General features: G+C 41.8%; 1 protein-coding gene across 2 annotated transcripts in view; it reads left to right on the top strand.

Moving 5' to 3' along the window:
- Positions 1-13,804: 13,804 nt before the first annotated feature.
- Positions 13,805-20,944, top strand: part of LOC139379059 (RAS guanyl-releasing protein 2-like) — a 66,453-nt gene continuing 59,313 nt past the window's right edge. The window contains exon 1 of one of the 2 annotated variants that reach the window (XR_011628362.1): positions 13,805-14,258. The gene's annotated coding sequence lies outside the window, so the exon portion shown is untranslated. The remainder of the gene's footprint in view (positions 14,259-20,944) is intronic. The other variant, XM_071121803.1, reaches the window with a different exon arrangement.

The raw sequence follows: 20,944 nt of genomic DNA, 5'->3' as shown, positions 1-20,944 counted from the left end.
TACGAAAATGACGACGTTTAGAAAAGTCTCAGAGACGCAAGGCTAGGTGCATTGAAACCGGCTCGGCCCATAGAGACGGACCCCGACGTGTCTGTCCGATAGCTCGTTCAAGGACCCCGTAGCAAGGCATGGAAAAAAGTGGATTTTCAGCACCAATTAGGGTTTTTCTCGGACACCAAATGACCTATCGAGCCGAAACTCGGGATTCGGGGTCGCCTCACATAGGCCTTCACATAATGTCTGAACTGGACCCGCAGCTAGAACGTAACTATGTGTTTTACCTTTTTATTATGTTTTAAACCGAAGGCGCTGTGAATTATGGGCCTGCTCTGACATATGTGATAGTTGGCTTCTAAATGAGTAGGAAAAAGTGGGTTTGGTGTCAATTGATATCCGTTTGGTGTCATAATGACATCTAATTGACTGATGGACACTGACTTGCTAGTTGACTTTTGTGCATTTGCAATATGTTTAAACGGAGAGGGACCATCACCAAAATGTCAGTCTGAAATCAAGACAAAAAATGGCATCACCATAGTCTCCAGACTGTGCCGAGTTCAACGAGACGCCCCGCTTGACCGTAGCTCGTTCTGAGTGCAGCAAACTTGAAAAAAAGAAGGCCCAAAATGAAGCCTGCCCCACAATGTCATTTGATTTTGGGTGGCAGTGAGAGAACCGTTAGGGTGAGTAGCACAATTCGACCTCAGGTACGTTCCTGAGGTCCTCCCGATCCGTGCAAGCCTAAGCTTGACCATGTGGCATTAACCCTTCACAGTAAAAATAAGGTGTTTACTTGAAACAGCTTGCTTTGACTTCTCTCCCCATAGGAATACATTGCCTGCACCTCTAAATTCAACCTGAAGCCTATGTGGGTTATGAATGCCTTATGAACCTGTCTTCTATGACAGTCCATCAGACCACTATGAGGTCTACCTGTGTCAATTCTAAGCTTCCTGAAGCAACCGGAAGTGGTTAAAATGCCCCTAAAAGTGTTTACCCATACCCTGCCTGCAGTTTGATAGACATAGTGCATTCAACCCTGTGTAGATCAGTCAATTCTTAACGTAAAGACTTAAAACTCAGGATTCTGTAAGTGGCTATGTCAATCAAGATATGTGTTGACTTATAGCTTCCTGTGCCAACCGGAAGTGCCATAATTGGTGTCTCAGGAGCTGTTTCGAGGGGTTAAAAAAGTCTGATCTCTCTAAAATTTCATATGTGTGACTAGGTAACCCTTCTGAACTGTAAATCAGTAATTTATCCCAACAGATGTCAAAGAAAAGCTCCCTCACACACACACAGGAAGGATGGAGTGATAAAGTGCGGTGCTTAAAGACACAGAGAGCAGGAAATGGCATCACCATAGTCTCCAGACTGTGCTGAGTTCAACGAGCTATCCCGCTTGACCGTAGCTCGCTCGGTCTAGGCGCAGCGACCATTAGAATAGTAGGCCCAAAATGAAGCCTGCCCCACAACGTCATTTGATTTTGGGTGAGAGTGAGAGAACCGTTAGGGTGAGAAGAAAAATTCCACCACAGGAATGTTCCTAAGGTCCTCCCGATCCGTGCAAGCCTAACCCTGACCGTGTGGCATTAACCCTTAACAGTAAAACAGTGTTTTTTGATCTCACAGAATGCAGTGTCATCTCTCCCCATAGGAATACATTGCCTGCACCCCTAATTTCAACCTGAAGTCTATATGGGTTATGAATGCCGTATGAACCTGTCTTCGGTACCAGTCCATCAGGCCACTATGAGGTCTACCTGTGTTGATTCTGAGCTTCCTGGACCAACCGGAAGTGGTTAAAATGCCCCTAAAAGTGTTTACCCATACCCTGCCTGCAGTTTGATAGACATAGTGCATTCAACCCTGTGTAAATCAGTCAATTCTTAACGTAAGGACTTAAAACTCAGGATTCTGTAACAGCATACCCCAATGAGGATATGTGTTGATTTGTAGCTTCCTGTGCCAACCGGAAGTGCCATAATTGGTGTCTCGGGCTGTTTCGAAGGGTTAAAAAAGTCAGATCTGTCCAAAACTTCATATGTGTGATTAGGCAACCCCCATGAACTGTAAATCAGTCATTTTTCCCCCAAAAAATCAAAGGAAAAAAAAATTACACTAAAACACAACTTGGAAGGAGGGACGTATTGGGGTGCGTAGAGACAGACAGTGGCTGCAATAGTTAGCTTTGTTCGAGCTAAAAAAGAACCGTCAGACCTAGAGTTCCGAAACTTTAGAAACCTGTTCTAGACCTCCGGTCGATGGTGCGTGGTGAGTTACGTGGCTCTAGATGGTTCTCGGACCGAGAAACAGCCTCGTACATTTGCAATACCTTCAATTCATTTTGACAATCACGAAAATGACGACGTTTAGAAAAGTCTCAGAGACGCAAGGCTAGGTGCATTGAAACCGGCTCGGCCCATAGAGACGGACCCCGACGTTTCTGTCCGATAGCTCGTTCAAGGACCCCGTAGCAAGTCATGGAAAATAGTGGATTTTCAGCACCAATTAGGGTTTTTCTCGGACACCAAATGACCTATCGAGCCGAAACTTGGGATTCGGGGTCGCCTCAGCTAGGCCAACACATAACTTAAGAAATGGACCCGCAGCTAGAACGTAACTACGTGTTTTATGTTTTTTTTATGGTTTGAACCCAAGGCGTTGTGAATTTTGGGCCAGCTCTGAAGTATGTAATAGTTGGCTACTAAACGAGTTGGAAAAAGTGGGTTTGGTGTCAGTTTGTATCAGTTTGGTGTCAGAATGATATCTAATTGACTGATGGACTCTTGTCCACTTGACTCTTGTACATTTGCAATATGTTTAACCTCTTGGAACTCCCCATACCGGATCCGGTATCAGGAATACAGACTCAAGCTCATTACCATAACGCAACGTTAACTATTCATGAAAATCGCAAATGAAATGAAATAAATATGCCATCTCGCAAGCTTAGCCTTTTGTAAACAAAACTGTCATCTCAGATTTTCAAAATATGCTTCTCAACCATAGGAAAACAATAATTTGTGTAACAGTAGCTAGCAAACAAAGGATTTAGCGTTAGCATTAGCGTTAGCATCCAGCACGCAACATTTCAACAAAAACATAAAAGCCTTCAAATAAAATCATTTACCTTTGAAGAACTTCTGATGTTTTCAATGAGGATACTCTCAGTTGGATAGCAGATGCTCAGTTTTTCCAAAAAGATTCTTTGTGTATTAGAAATAGCTCCGTTTTATACATCACATTTGGCTACCAAAAAAAAACCGAAAATTCAGTCCTCAAAACGCGAACTTTTTTCCAAATTAACTCCATAATATCGACTGAAAACATGGCAAACGCTGTTTAGAATCAATCATCAAGGTGTTTTTCACATATCTCTTCATTGATACATCGTTCTTGGACACATGCTTTCTCCCCTGAATCAAATGGTAAAGTGGAAGCAGCTGGCAATTGCGCACCGAATTCGACGCAGGACACCAGGCGGACACTTGGAAAATGTAGTCTCTTATGGTCAATCTTCCAATGATATGCCTACAAATACGTCACAATGCTGCTAAGACCTTGGGCGAACGACAGAAAGTGTAGGCTCATTCCTTGCGCAATCACAGCCATATAAGGAGACAATGGAAAACAGAGCTTCAGAAATTCTGCTAATTCCTGGGTGATGCATCATCTTGGTTTCGCCTGTAGAATGAGTTCTGGGGCACTTACAGACAAAATCTTTGCAGATTCTGAAACTTCAGAGTGTTTTCTTTCCAAAACGGTCCAGAATATGCATAGTCGAGCATCTTTTCGTGACAAAATATCGCGCTTAAAACGAACGTTTTTTATCCAAAAATGAAATAGCGCCCCCAGAGATCCAACAGGTTAAACAGTGAGGTACCATCTCCAAAAGCGACATTCTGAAATCAACCCTAACGAGCGATTGAGATGAACCAGAATCACTGCAAAGCCATCCCGAGTTCATCGGGCCAGTCAATTTCACATTCCTGCAGGATTTTTATAGCATGACCAATTCGTGATGGTACCTGCCCATTGAAACATATTGCAAATGCACAGTGACTTTGAAAAAGTAAGGAAACATAAACAAAAAAAATCAAATTTTTTTATTTTTGGGTGACCAGTTGCACGTGCATTTGCAATATGATTCTACAGTGAAAAAACATATTGCAAATGCACAGTGACTTTGAAAAAGTAAGGAAACATAAACAAAAAAAATCCAATTTTTTTATTTTTGGGTGACCAGTTGCACGTGCATTTGCAATATGATTCTATAGTGAAAAAACATATTGCAAATGCACAGTGACTTTGAAAAAGTAAGGAAACATAAACAAAAAAAATCCAAAATTTTTATTTTTGGGTGACCAGTTGCACGTGCATTTGCAATATGATTCTATAGTGAAAAAACATATTGCAAATGCACAGTGACTTTGAAAAAGTAAGGAAACATAAACAAAAAAAATCCAAAATTTTTATTTTTGGGTGACCAGTTGCACGTGCATTTGCAATATGATTCTATAGTGAAAAAACATATTGCAAATGCACAGTGACTTTGAAAAAGTAAGGAAACATAAACAAAAAAAATCCATTTTTTTTATTTTTGGGTGACCAGTTGCACGTGCATTTGCAATATGATTCTATAGTGAAAAAACATATTGCAAATGCACAGTGACTTTGAAAAAGTAAGGAAACATAAACAAAAAAAATCCAAATTTTTTATTTTTGGGTGACCAGTTGCACGTGCATTTGCAATATGATTCTATAGTGAAAAAACATATTGCAAATGCACAGTGACTTTGAAAAAGTAAGGAAACATAAACAAAAAAAATCCAAAATTTTTATTTTTGGGTGACCAGTTGCACGTGCATTTGCAATATGATTCTATAGTGAAAAAACATATTGCAAATGCACAGTGACTTTGAAAAAGTAAGGAAACATAAACAAAAAAAATCCAAATTTTTTATTTTTGGGTGACCAGTTGCACGTGCATTTGCAATATGATTCTATAGTGAAAAAACATCACCAAAAGCGACATTCTGAAATCAACCCAAACGAGCGATTGAGATGACCCAGAATCACTGCAAAGCCATCCCGAGTTCATCGGGCCAGTCAATTTCACATTCCTGCAGGATTTTTATAGCATGACCAATTCGTGATGGTACCTGCCCATTGAAACATATTGCAAATGCACAGTGACTTTGAAAAAGTAAGTAAACATAAACAAAAAAAATCCAATTTTTTTTTTTTGGGTGACCAGTTGCACGTGCATTTGCAATATGATTCTATAGTGAAAAAACATCACCAAAAGCGACATTCTGAAATCAACCCAAACGAGCGATTGAGATGACCCAGAATCACTGCAAAGCCATCCCGAGTTCATCGGGCCAGTCAATTTCACATTCCTGCAGGATTTTTATAGCATGACAAATTCGTGATGGTACCTGCCCATTAAAACATATTGCAAATGCACAGTGACTTTGAAAAAGTAAGGAAACATAGAATAAAATTATTTTTTTTTGGGTTACCAGTTGCACATTTCAGATCACCAGTTGCACATTTCAGATCACCAGTTGCACATTTCAGATCACCAGTTGCACGGAGGAAAATCGTTACTTTTGACTTTGACTTTTGACTTCCTATGACATCATATTGCAAATGGACAAAACATATGCCTTATGCACAAGTAAAACAAAAAAAAATTATGATAATACAAGTTGACAAAGGTATAGTTTGAGCAAAGTATAGTTTGAATTTTGAGCATGACAAATTCGTGATGGTAAAACATATTGCAAATGCACAGTGACTTTGAAAAAGTAAGGAAACATAAACAAATGGACATAATGAAATCATCATTTTTTTTTCCCGGTTACCAGTTGCACGCGCATTTGCAATATGATTCTATAGTGAAAAAACATCACCAAATGGACATGATGAAATCAACACAACGAGTGATGGAAATGAACAACTATCACTGCCCGGCCGTCCCGAGTTCATCAGTTCAGTCAATTTTGGCCCCCAAAAAAATTGACTTTTGACTTCCTATGAAATCATATTGCAAATGGACAAATCATATTCCTTATGCACAAGTAAAAAAAATAAAATTATGATAATAACATTTTACAAAAGTATATTCATACACTTCTTACACATGATTAATTGTCTTAAAATCGAAACAATTTCGAAAAACGGTCCAGAAAGCACTTTTTTTAGTTTTTAAAGTTTAAAAAAAAAATCTAATTTTCGACTTTTGACATCCTATTAAATCATATTGCAAATGGACAAAACATATGCCTTATGCACAAGTAAAAAAAAAAAAAAAAATTATGATAATAAAATACGAATAAAGTATGTTGATACAGTTCTTATACGTGTGTAATTGACACAAAATTCGAAATAATTTTGAAAAACGGTCCAGAAAGCACTTTTTTAAGGATGTGTGAAGTTTTTTACCAAATTTTGACATTTTTGACTTTTGACTTTTGACTTCCTATGAAATCATATTGCAAATGGACAAAACATATGCCTTATGCGCATGTAATTAAAAAAAAAAAAATTTGATATCAAAATTGGACAAAAGTATAATCATACAGTTCTTACACATGTGTAATTGACAAAAAAAGCGAAAGAATTTCGAAAAAAGGCCCAGAAAGCACTTTTTTAAGGGGTGAAAAGTTTTTGAAAAAAATATCCTTTTTTCAAAAATTTTCTTTTGGATGTTGACTTGGGTTGCATTTCCAATATGAAAAACCCAGGTGGAGCGCACTCGCCCCCTGTTGGATTTTTGAGGTGTTACAATTGGCAATTGCCATATGGCATTTGCCATATACTTTGCACGAATCAACGCCGCTTTGGGTGGTATTGGACATCGTGTACATGGTTTGTCCAATGCCAATATCTTGCCATTCATTTTTGTACAATTCAGGGGGGTATTCCCTTACTCTGACACCGCCTGGTGTAGAGGTCCTGGATGGCAGGCAGCTTAGCCCCAGTGATGTACTGGGCCGTACGCACTGCCCTCTGTAGTGCCTTGCAATTGCCGTACCAGGCAGTGATGCAACCAGTCAGGATGCTCTCAATTGTGCAGCTGTAGGAACCATGCCAAATCTTTTTAGTTTCCTGAGGGGGAATAGGCTTTGTCGTGCCCTCTTCTTGACTGTCTTGCTGTGTTTGGACCATTCTAGTTTGTTGGTGATGTGGATACCAAAGAACTTGAAGCTCTCAACCTGCTCCACTACAGCCCTGTCGATGAGAATGGGAGCATGCTCGGTCCTCCTTTTCCTGTAGTCCACAATTATCTCCTTAGTCACGTTGAGGGATAGGTTGTTAATCTAGCACCACCCGACTAGGTCTCTGACCTCCTCCCTATAGGCTGTCTCGTCGTTGTCGGTGATCAGGCCTACCACTGTTGTGTCGTCTGCAAACTTAATGATGGTGTTGGAGTCGTGCCTGTCCATGCAGTCGTGGGTGAACAGGGATTACAGGAGGGGACTGAGCACGCACCCCTGGGGAGCTCCAGTGTTGAGGATCAGTGTGGCAGATTTTGCTACCTACCCTCACCACCTGGGGGCAGCCCGTCAGGAAGTCCAGGATCCAGTTGCAGAGAGAGGTGTTTAGTCCCAGGATCCTTAACTTAGTGATGAGCTTTGAGGGGACCTTGGTATTGAACGCTGAGCTGTAGTCAATGAATAGCATTCTCACATAAGTGTTCTTTTTGTCCAGGTTGGAAAGGGCAGTGTGGAGTGCAATAGAGATTGCATCATCTGTGGATCTGTTTGGGCGGTATGCAAATTGTAGTGGGTCTAGGGTTTCTGGGATAATGGTGTTGATGTGAGCCATTACCAGCCTTTCAAAGCACTTCATGGCTACAGACGTGAGTGCTACGGGTCTGTAGTCATTTAGGCAGGTTGCCTTTGTGTTCTTGGGCACAGGGGCTGCTTGAAACATGTTGGTATTACAGACTCAATCAGGGACATGTTGAAAATGTCAGTGAAGACACCTGCCAGTTGGTCAGCACATGCCTGGAGCACACGTCCTGGTAATCCGTCTTCTCCGCAGCCTTGTGAATGTTGACCTGTTTAAAGGTCTTTCTCATGTCGTCTACGGAGAGCGTGATCACACAGTCATCCGGAACAGCTGATGCTCTCATGTGTGCCTCAGTGTTGCTTGCCTCACAAGTGAGCATATAAGTGATTTAGCTTGTCTGGTAGGCTCGTGCCACTGGGCAGCTCGCGGCTGTGCTTCCCTTTGTAGTCTGAAATAGTTTGCAAGCCCTGCCACATAAAACTAGCGTCGGAGCCGGTGTAGTATGATTCAATCTTAGTCCTGTATTGACGCTTTGCCTGTTTGATGGTTCGTTGCAGGGCATAGCAGGAATTCTTGTAATCTTCTGGGTTAGAGTCCCGCACCTTGAAAGCGACAGCTCTACCCTTTAGCTCTGTGCGAATGTTGCCTGTAATCCATGCCTTCTGGTTGGGGTATGAACGTACAGTCACTGTGGGGACGACGTCCTCTATGCACTTATTGATAAAGCCAGTGACTGATGGGGTGTACTCCTCAATGACATCGGAAGAATCCAGGAACATGTTCCAGTCTGTGATAGCAAAACAGTCCTGTAGTTTAGCATCTGCTTCATCTGACCACTTTTTTTATAGACCGAGTCACTGGTGCTTCCTGCTTTAATTTTTGCGTGTAAGCGGGAATCAGGAGGACAGAGATGTGGTCAGATTTACCAAATGGAGGGTGAGGGAGAGCTTTGTACTCGTCTCTGTGTGTGGAGTACAGGTGATCTAGATTTTTTTTCCCCTCTGGTTGCACATTTAACATGTTGATAGAACTGATTTAAGTTTCCCTGCATTGAAGTCTCCGGCCACTAGGAGTGCCGCCTCTGGGTGAGAGTAGAAAATGGTAGGAGGGGGTATTTACCTGATGTTGGGTTGAAGCCAGGTCGCTTGACCCTAAGGAAATCACACTACACACAACCCGAGAGAGTAAGGGCCTCATCAAGGCTAACGTTGTGCCTACTTGTCAGGCAGCATGACTACCTTGTTAGGACATTTCTAACTAGTACTAAATGCAGTATGAACTCTTAGGTTGCATGTTTTGAAAATAGATTTAAAAATATTACTTCCAAAATAAGAGGAACCACAGCTAATGTGCATAACTATGTGGTTTAAATGTACATGTAGTCTAATGACATATACAGTGGCTTGCAAAAGTATTCACCCCCTTGGCATTTTTCCTATTTTGTTGCCTTAAAACCTGGAATTACAATTGATTTGTTTAGAGGGTTTGTATCATTTGATCTCTGATTAATGCCCTCCTTGCTTGGTCTGTGAGTTTTGGTGGGCGGCCCTCTCTTGGCAGGTTTGTTGTGGTGCCATATTCTTTCCATTTTTTAATAATAGTGCTCCGTGGGATGTTCAAAGTTTCAGATATTTTTTTATAACCTAACCCTGATCTGTACTTCTCCACAACTTTGTCCGTGACCTGTCTGGCATGCTCCTTGGTCTTCATGGTGCCGCTTGCTTAGTGGTGTTGCAGACTCTGGGGCCTTTCAGAACAGGTTTATATATACTGAGATCATGTGACACTTAGATTGCACACAGGTGGACTTTATTTAATTAACTTCTGAAGGTAATTGGTTGCACCGGATCTTATTTAGGGGCGTCATAGCAAAGGGGGTGAACACATATGCACCACCACTTTTCTATGGAACATTTAAAAAACAACCTTTTTTTTTTAAACAAGTTACTTTTTTCATTTCACTTCACCAATTTGGACTATTTTGTGTATGTCCATTACATGAAATCCAAATAAAAATCAATTTAAATTACAGGTTGTTATGCCACAAAATAGGAAAAATGCCAAGGGGTGTGAATACCTTTGCAAGGCACTGTACAGTACCAGTCAAAAGTTTGGACACACCTACTCATTTCAGGTTTTTCCTTTGTTTTTACTATGTTTTGGGTTCTTGAACCAGCAATCCACCTCTCTAATCTCCAGGCCAGTGGTTCCCAAACTTTTTATAGTCCCGTATCCCTTCAGACATTCAACCTGCAGCTGCGTACCCCCTCTAGCACCAGGGTCAGCGCACTCTCAAATGTTGTTTTTTTGCCATCATTGTAAGCCTGCCACACACACACTATACATTTATTAAACATAAGAAAAAGTGAGAGTTTTTGTCACAACCCGGCTCATGGGAAGTGACAAAGAGCCCTTATAGGACCAGGGCACAAATAATTATATAATAATAATTTTGCTATTTATTTAACCATCTTATATATAAAACCTTATTTGTTCATCACAAATGGTGAATAACTCACCACAGGTTAATGAGAAGGGTGTGCTTGACAGGATGCACATAACTCTGCAATGTTTGGTTGTATTGGAGAGAGTCTCAGTCTTAAATCATTTTCCACACACAGTCTGTGCCTGTACTTAGTTTTCATGCTAGTGAGGGCCGGGAATCCACTCTCACATAGGTACATGGTTGCAAAGGGCATCAGTGTCTTAACAGCGCGATTTGCCAAGGCAGGATACTCTGAGCGCAGCCCAATCCAGAAATCTGGCAGTGGCTTCTGATTAAATTCAATTTTCACAGAACCGCTTGTTGCAATTTTGATGAGGCTCTCTTGTTCAGATATCGTTAAGTGGATTGGAGGCAGGGCATGAAAGGGATAACGAATCCAGTTGTTTGTGTCATCCTTTTCGGGAAAGTACCTGCATTATTGCGCACCCAACTCACTCCGGTGCTTAGCTATATCACATTTGACATTGTCCATAAGCTTGAATTAATTTGCACACAAAAAAATCATACAATGATGGAAAGACCTGTGTGTTGTCCTTGTTAATGCAGACAGAGAAGAGCACCAACGGTTAATGTGATTGGATGTTAATTATTTGACTAGGCTACCTGTATTTGACATTGTGTTGTTATTTCATTGAACACTAGATGGTTTCATTTGATTTTTGGCAGTGAAACGAGGCTACTCAGGCGAGAAAACAACCCCACCCAAATGTTTAGCCCTGTTGGAAAATATAAATGGACTGTTTGAAAATGTGAAGAATTAAAAAATATGTATATATTTTTGTATTTAAAAAAAATGTCAATCACATTTTTATTGGCGTAACCCCGACGGCATTGTGCGTACCCCAGTTTGAGAATACCTGCTCTATGCTACTTACCACACCTTGGTGGTTTGATTTGATGTATACTGTTGTGATATCATCTTGCAGTATGACTCTCTATGTAGTGTTAAGAAGGGCTTCTACGACGGTGTCTTCCTGGAGAAAGACGATGACGTCATCCTCCGTCAAACATGTCCATACAAAGACCAATCATGTAATTATTCTTACGGTTTCAATAGCTTTAATGTCACTCAGTTTAGAACTTTTTTCTTTCATTCCTCTCACCTGGTTGTCTAGGGCTACAGTGAAAGGAAAACCCAGCAGACACTAGGCCCTCCATGGAATGAATTTGACACCCCTAATGTAGACTAACCTACCCGCAGAGCCTACCTGTTCTATATGCCTATCTGCGAAATGTTGGGTAGAGCGCCCGTGCCAAGACCAGAGGAGGCACATTTGCTCTTTAATGCAACAGTTTGTGAAAAAAACTATCGGTAGAGTTGAAAATGCAATAAAAACACATTGAACATTAGATTTTTATTCGGGACTTGAAAACTCAAGCGACGTCATCACACACTGATTTTTATCTGTAACAAGTCAGTTTGGTGGAAACAACCCACTGGTGGGAAAATGCACATATTTTCTTCTTGCAGATTTTTAGAATATTCACATGAAAATCTGTCAGCAATTGGATGGAAACCTAGCTACCGCTAAACGATATGAGTGGTGTAGGTAAGTGATGAAGTGAAAACCTATAGGAGGATAGCTCTCTACGAGGTGGGATGAGCATGAAATGACAGCAGGCTGTTCAACACTGAGCCATGCTGACTGACAGATGGCGTGGATTGGTACATGGCAATTCAGTCCCACATCATGTGTTATCACTTATTTGGCTAAATGATTATCCATAGTTGCCTCTTTTGATCCAGCCACAGCAGTCTGTAAATGGACTGTTTGTTACCTTGGAGACAACATTAAGATGATAAAACTTTTACATTCCAATTGAACTCTGCCGGTGACATTTTCTCACATCTTTCTCTCTCTCTCTCTCTCTCTCTCTCTCTCTCTCTCTCACACATGCCAGCCAGCCGTTCACCAACTAATTTTATGCCTTACACAACTCAGCACATATAGTATGTATTGCTCCACCTTCCTCAAACTCCAGTTCCATACATTTGTTTACCTTATTTGTATTTTTTTACCTGTCTGAATTCTACAGGGATTTTAAGTTGTGACTGTAACTCCATACTAAATCTAATTCCATCTCCTGTATAGTTCTGCCCTCTCTATAGATTATGCTGATGCCCCACCGTAAGAACCTGGAGCTCTTTACTGGTTCTGTGGGAGGTAACGTGGCCACAAATCAGTGCCTGGGACACCTTACAGCGCTACCACTGTCTGAACAACAGCCAAAGGGTGGTCAAGACATCTACTGCAACTTCATCTTTAGTGTGTCAGCTCTGCTGCGCCTGGGAGATAAAGGTATGACACCACACTCCCAACAGTCACGTATGCTTAAACATACTTCATTGTTTGTGTGTTTCTTAAAGTGGCAATCAGCAGTTGAAACGATAAAAAAGCGGTGTCCCCGCCTGCTTCAGTAAAAAGCTGAAGGATGGGGCTGAAGAAATGTAGCCACTCTCAAATCCATAGACAGAGCTGTGGATGCAAGGACTGACCATCACGCCTCCTTCTCAAAGCCCATTGGAGGAGACGACCCAAGGTTCCTCGCCTCAGACCTCCTCCAATGGTTTTTTGAGAAGGATGCGAGTGGAGAGGATGTGAGGAGTTAAGCAGAGATGAATTGGGACAGAGTTCATGTCATTGTTTTAGGTGGAAACAGATGTTGAATGATACATTTATTGTGTTTGCACTTATCTTCTACTTGTGCTCTTTCCACAGATGGCTCTGGCTTGCTGATGACATCTGATCTGATCTGACTCCTTGCAATTTGACTCCTGAATTACTGACTATATTAAATAAAACTTCCAATGCCAAATTTTGATTCTGTAATTGATAGACAATGGTACTTCCCAATCAGACAATTACAAAAATAAAGAAATAAGGAATCTGTTTTCCTCAGTGCAATGTTTGGTGAATGCATGGTGTTGTTTTCTCCTCAGTCCTCCTTTGAATGCTGTGTGTAGTGATTCAGTTCTAAACGACCATCATCGAGTTTATCAAATCAAATGTACATTGTCAAATCAAATCAAATTGTATTGGTCACATACACATGGTTAGCAGAAGTTAATGCGAGTGTAGCGAAATGCTTGTGCGTCTAGTTCCGACCATTGCAGTAATATCTAACAAGTCATCTAACAATTTCACAACAACTACCTTATACACTCAAGTGTAAAGGAATTAATAAGACTATGTACATAACAATATATATGGATGAGCGATGGCCGAACGGCATAGGCAAGATGCAGTAGATGGTATAGAGTACAGTATATGCATATGAGATAAGTAATGTAGGGTATGTAAACATTATATAAAGTGTTGTTGTTTAATTCCGTAAAACCTCCATCCGAGATTTCGGGAAAACCAGGGAATAAAAAAAAAAGTTCCAATAATTTTGCAAGGCTAGTCATGCACATATCCATTTTTTTTGTTATTGCCGGTGGGGTGCTATGATGAGGCATCGCCAATAGGCGGGACTTTGAGACAGTGGATTGAGCTAAACCATTGCATTGTGAACCACATAGCAGAGCACACGTGAGTTAGTACGGCTCTAGCGATTAACAGAAATGACGGTAGCCTAAGCCGCAACAGGCATCTATTTTAACTTGGTGCTAAGTGCAGGCGGTAGTTCGTTGCACGGGCAGAAATGTGCATTTGGGACCTGTAGCATCAACTCCAACGGATCGCCTTTCTGAAACTTATGACTTCACTTTTTGCATATTTTTTTGCGTCTTTTTCCAAGGACTTGCAAGTGCATGCATGGGCTTTATCGTTTGGTTTAGGGGCTACCAAAAAGGCTATACCCTAACAGTTAGATCATCGGAACAGCCAGCCTACATGGTCTGGTAATTTGTTTATGAAAGGTATCCTGGCACACAGTCTGGTGCCAGACTGACATTATTGACTGGGCAGACATTTCGTGTGATGGGACTCTCCAAACTCTGAAGGTAAGACATCTATCTCTAGTCTACAGCAGAGTGCAGGGTTATACACCTGTGATGTAATGCGTGGTCCGCGTTATTTTATAACCTTTACACATGACTGATTTCTCGTGGTTTGGACGGCTCTTGGCATCATTTAACTCACTTATCTCTTTATACCTCATAAGGCGAGCTTGTGGAGGGTTATTTGAAAAGAGGCAAGCTGTGACGCAAGTTATATTTGAATAGTGTTTTCTTTTCCAATGGCTCTTTCAATGATCCCCAAGTTGCGCAATGCTATTTGCGCAATAATTGGATATGTAAACTCATGCAGTGGGAAGGTACTGTGCTTCATACATCATAACCACACACATTGCCCCATGAAATCAAATAATCAGTGAGCAGTAGGCAGTGGCGCGTTATTGCATTCTCTAGCAAACCGCACCTTTGTGGTTTTCACAGTAGCCGAGTACCAGGGTGAGTATTCTCACGCCTATTGGATGAAATAGATAGGCTATATTTGTGTATGAGACAGACAGGGTTATCATGTTAAGACTGCCATAGATAATGTTACCACAGCTGTTTAGTCTGGGCTGTCTATTCTACCCCCTGTTGTAATTAGCAGCTATAGACCTCATTACATCATTGTTCAACACGGAGAAACTCATTGAATGGCTATTCATCTATACTGAACAAAAATATAAACGCAACATGCAACAATTTCAAAGATTCTTCTGAGTTAGAGTTCATATAAGGAAATCAGTCAATTGAAATGAATTCATTAGGCCCTAATCTATTGATTTAACATACTGGGCGGTGGCACGCATCCATGGGTGGGCATGGGAAGGCATAGGCCCACCCACTTGGGAGCCAGGCCAACCCACTGGGGTGCCAGGCCCAGCCAATCAGAATGAGTTTTCCCCCCATTACATGATCTGGCAACAGCTCTGGTAGACGTTCCTGCAGTTAGCAGGATGCACACTTCCTCAAAACTTGGACGTCTGTGGCATTGTGTTGTGTAACAAAACTGCACATTTCACAGTGGCCTTTTATTGGCCCCAGCACAAGGTGTAGCTGTGTAATCGTCATACTTTTTAATCAGCATCTATGCAACACCTGTCAGGTGGAGGGATTATCTTGACAAAGGTTAAAATGTTCACGAACAGGGGTGTAAAGAATTTTCTGTCACAAACCATGAGAGAAATATGCTTTTTGTGCGGTATAGAACAATTCTGGGATCTTTTATTTCAGCTCATGAAACATGGGACCAACACTTTACGTGTTCTGTGTATATTTTATCAGTGTATGATTGAATAGCGAGGTAAAACGAGGCATTGTTATGACCTGGTAATATATCTTTCTACACTAATATCACTCATAGTCCTACATCATATTCAAATCAAATTGTATTGGTCACATACAGATGTTAATGCAAGTGTAGCAAAATGCTTGTGCTTCTAGTTCCGACCGTGCAGTAATATCTAACAAGTAATCTAACAATTTCACAACAACTACCTTATACACACACAAGTGTAAAGGAATGAATAAGAATATGTACATATAAATATATGGATGAGCGATGGCCGAACGGCATAGGCAAAATGCAGTAGGTGGTATAGGGTACAGTATATACATTAGAGATAAGTAATGTAGGGTATGTAAACATTATATAAAGTGGCATTGTTTAAAGTGACTAGTGATACATTTATTACATCCAATTTTTAATTATTGAAGTGGCTAGAGATTTGAGTCAGTATGTTGGCAGCAGCCACTCAATGTTAGTGATTGCTGTTTAACAGTCTGATGGCCTTGAGATAGAAGCTGTTTTTCAGTCTCTCGGTCCCAGCTTTGATGCCCCTGTACTGACCTCGCCTTCTGGATGATAGCTGGATGAACAGGCAGTGGCTCGGGTGGTTGTTGTCCTTGATGATCTTTTTGGCCTTCTTGTGACATCGGGTGGTGTAGGTGTCCTGGAGGGCATGTAGTTTGCCCCCGGTGTTGCGTTGTGCAGACCTCACTACCTTCTGGAGAGCCTTACAGGTGTGGGCGGAGCAGTTGCCATACCAGGTGGTGATACAGCCCGACAGGATGCTCTCGATTGTGCATCTGTAAAAGTTTGTGAGTGCTTTTGGTGACAAGCCAAATTTCTTCAGCCTCCTGAGGTTGAAGAGGTGCTGCTGCGCCTCCTTCACCACGCTGTCTGTGTGGGTGGACCAATTCAGTTTGTCCGTGATGTGTACACCGATGAACTTAAAACTTTCCACCTTCTCCACTACTGTCCCATCGATGTGGATAGGGGGCTGCTCCCTCTGCTGTTTCCTGAAGTCCACGATCATCTCCTTTGTTTTGTTGACGTTGAGTGTGAGGTTATTTTCCTGACACCACACTCTGACGGCACTCACCTCCTCCCTGTAGGCCATCTCGTCGTTGTTGGTAATCAAGCCCGAACTACTGTAGTGTTGTCTGCAAACTTGATGATTGAGTTGGAGGCGTGCATGGCCACGCAGTCATGGGTGAACAGGGAGTACAGGAGGGTGCTGAGAATACACCCTTGTGGGGCCCCAGTGTTGAGGATCAGCGGGGTGGAGATGTTGTTTCCTACCCTCACCACCTGGGGGCTTCCCGTCAAAGTCCAGGACGCAGTTGCACAGGGTGGGGTCTCGACCCAGGGTACAGGGTATAAGGGCAATAATAGCTACAATAATAGCTAACTATTAGGTCTGTTATTCATAAGCGGTTTTGAGTGCTGCTACCCACCACTGATTACAGCATATAACTCCCTATACACAGTGATATGAATCAGCTATGAACATTGGTTTACATTCCAGTCTGTGCACCATGCTATGTGTGGCTCCGCAGGTCAAACCCAGGCTTACTTTGTTTGGGTATCGATCCACCGGCCTCATTAGTGGGTTTTGACCAGAGCGACGCCCCATCTTGACAAGGCTTCGCTCCAACGCTTAACTCTTCCGCGTCTCCAACGCTGCGCTTGAAATATGCATAAAGTTCAACCTTTTCTACCGCTCCGCTAGTAGGGTCCTCGCCGCTCACCTTCCCACAATCCTCTGCACATTTTCTCTGTGTGCCCTTGTTGAAAATGAATGGGAGTGGAACTTCTGCTGAATTCACTGTTGGAGAAAACCCTGCATTACTCTGTGTGTGGGAGCTCAGACAGGGGTGTGGGCGGCCTGACTCCACCGGCTCTGTCAGGCACTTTCCTCCAACCGCCCACGGAGCAGCGGGGATTAGAGCAGGGCCTGGTGTTCTGAATGTTTTTTTGTTCTGCAGCCTCACTGATTTGACCCGCTAGGATGTTTTCTGTCAGACTTAAAGCTGCAATATGTAACTTTTTGGGCAACCCGTCCAAATCCACATAAAAATGTGAGTTATAGATCTGTCATTCTCAATGAAAGCAAGTCTAAGAAGTGGTAGATCTGTTCTATGTGCACAATTTCTATGCTTCCCGTTTTCTATGCTTAAGTTTAATTTTGGCTTCTTTTACTTTCGGTTTTGTACACCAGCTTCAAAATGCTGAAAATACAATACTTTTGGTTATGGAAAAGATATTTCACAGCGGTTAGATGGTACAATGATTATCTACACTATACTTGCTTGTTTTGTCACATGAACTGAAATTCGGCAAACTATTAGAGTTGTAACAACCAAAGTCTTTAAGGCTTTGACTTGTAAGTCTGTCTGTCTGGGGGTTTTCAATAAAGCCTCTGACAAAGAACATTACAGAAATACAGTGTGATGATGAGAGATATAAACTATATGGCCAAACGTATGTGGACACCTGCTTGTCGAACATCTCATTCCAAAATCATGGGCATTAATATGGAGTTCATTCCCCCATTGCTGCTATAACAGCCTCCACTCTTCTGGGAATGCTATCTACTAGATGTTGGAAAATTGCTGCAGGGACTTGCTTCCATTTAGCCAAAAGAGCATTATTGAGGTTGGCCACTGATGTTGGGTGAATAGGCCTGGCTTGCTGTCGGCGTTCCAATTCATCTCAAAGGTGTTCGATGGGGTTGAGGTCAGGGCTCTGCAGGCCAGTCAAGTTCTTCCACAATGATCTTGACGAGTGGTGGAAAAAGTAACCAATTGTCATACTTGAGTAAATGTATAATAGAAAGTTACTCTAGTAAAAGTGAAAGTTATTAAAATACTACTTGAGTAAGTCAAAGTATTTGGTTTTAAATGTACTTAAGTATCAAAAGTAAGTGTAACTGCTCAAATATACTTAAGTACCAAAAGTAAAAGTATAAATTATATTAATCAAAACAAAATGTATTTGTCACATGCACTGACTAAAACAGGTGCAGACCTTACTGTGTAATGCTCACTTACAAACCCTTAACCAACAATGCAGTTTTAAGAAAAGTAAAGTTAAGAAAATATTGACTAAATAAACTAAAGTAACACAATATAATAACGAGGCAACAGTATATACAGGGGATACAGGTACCGAGTCAATGTCTTGGGGAACAGGTTAGTCCAGGTAATTGAGGTAATATGTACATGTTGTTAGGGGTAAAGGGGCACACTGTTTTTAAAATGTATGGATAGCCAGGGGCACACTCCAACACTCAGACATTATTTACAAAAGATGCATTTGTGTTTAGTGAGTTCACCAGAGGCAGTAGGGATGACCACGTGTTCTCTTGATCAGTGCATGAATTTCACAATTTTCCTGTCCTGCTAAGCATTCAAAATGTATGGGTACTTTTGATTGTCAGGGAAAATGTATGGAGTAAAAAGTACAATATTTTCTTCAGGAATATAGTGGAGTAAAAGTTGTCCAAAATATAAATAGTAAAGTACAGATACACCAAAAAACTACTTAAGTAGTACTTTAAAGTATTTTTACTTCAGTACTTTACACCACTGATCTCAACAAACCATTTATGTATAGACCAAACGTTACATTTGGCACTATGCATTCGGGCAGTTAGCATTCTCCTGGCATCCGTCAAATCCAGATGAGTCTCTCGACTGCCAGATGGTAAAGCGTGATTCATCACTCCAGAGAACACATTTCCATTGTTCCAGAGTCCAATGGCGGCGAGCTTTACACCACTCCAACCGATGCTTGGCATTGCGCATGGTGATGTTAGGCTTATGTGCGGCTGCTGGGCCATGGAAACCCATTTCATGAAGCTTCCGACAAACAGTTTTTGTGCTGACGTTGCTTCCAGAGGCAGTTTGGAACTCGGTATTGAGTGTTGCTACCGAGGACAGATGATTTTTACGCGCTACACGCTTCTGCACTTGGCGGCCCCATTCTGTGAGTTTGTGGGGCAGCTCTAGCAGGGCAGAAATTTGACGAACTGACTTGTTGGAAAGGTGGCATCCTCTGACGGTGCCACGTTGAAAGTCACTGAGCTCTTCAGTACGGGCCATTCTACTGCCAATGTTTGTCAATGGAGATTGCATGGCTGTGTGCTCGATCTTTATTCACCTGTCAGCAACGTGTGTGGCTGAAATAGCCGGATCCACTAATTTGAAGGGGTGTCCACATACCATGTAGTGAATATGTACAGGTCTTCTAAAGTCAAACCTCATCAGCTTGTTCTGGTGAGATTCTGTTCAAGTTGCATGACGAGCTGAGTGTGTATGTTGTTGATTAGCTGCTGCAATTATTTTAATATTGGGTAACATGCTTACTCTGCTCTTTTTGCGAATCAGTTTCTGATTGAGAGAATTGCGCCATCATGTAAAATATGTTTTATCCATCCACTGTCCTTGCGCGTGCTCCCTTTAGCAACCACACATAGTATGCAGCACTTTCAATACAAAATCCCTTTGCAAAATCAAATCAGACAATTGGTCAAAGAGCATTAGCTCAGGAGTTAACGCAAGTCTTCAGATCTCAGGCAAGGTAACTCATTGGCTCATTCACTAATTGGCTACCCTGTAACTATTCCCCAGGTCGTTGCTGTAAAGGATAATGTCTTCTCAGTCAATTTACCTGAACAAATAAAATAAGGGTTAAATAAATCCATAAAAGCACCTCCATTACATGTGGCGTGATAGAACCTACAACAAGTCATTTGATTGGTTGTCCACACCTCAGCAGCAGGAACAAAAGGAATTCAGCAAGGGTGGGTGTGATGTGCAGTTAGAAGATAGATCTCTCCCCGTATATACAGTAACTCACCTCCTCTCTCCCGTTTCTGCAGGCACATTGCCTCTCCCAAAGCCTTCTGTATACATGCTTAACATTTTGCTTGTCTCCAGAGGCTCCTAGAGCAGCCAGCGACCTCTGACTTGCGTCAACGCCGCCATGCCCCAGTGCCTTGTTAGGCAAACTGGCCTTAATTGGATTCTTTGTAAAGGGCTAATTTATGCCAAAGGACTGAGATCTGGTTAGAGGAGGGATAGAGAGGGGCGAGGGAGAAGGAAAGTGATGGTGGTGGGGGGGGGTGGTGGTAGAGAAGGAAAGAGAGGGATTTAGGACTGGGGGAGAGTGAGAAAGAGAAGGATGGAGGGAGGAAGTACAGAAGCTGATCAGTAGAAAGACAGAGGAAGCAAAATCAATCTCAGGAGAGCAAAATAAACCAACAAAGAAAGTAATTACAGGGAAGCAGCTAACCAGAGGCATGCAGTCGCATCACTGGGGTACGCTTCACTGCCTCCTCTCCTACTCTCTCTTCCACGCTCTTTTTCTTTCCCTTCCTGTTTCTGTCTCCCCCCCCACACACATTCCT

Source organism: Oncorhynchus clarkii, chromosome 21 (assembly GCF_045791955.1).
Source record: "Oncorhynchus clarkii lewisi isolate Uvic-CL-2024 chromosome 21, UVic_Ocla_1.0, whole genome shotgun sequence".
In the NCBI taxonomy this organism is placed as follows: Eukaryota; Metazoa; Chordata; class Actinopteri; order Salmoniformes; family Salmonidae; genus Oncorhynchus; species Oncorhynchus clarkii.
This window is presented reverse-complemented; position numbering and strand designations above follow the sequence as displayed.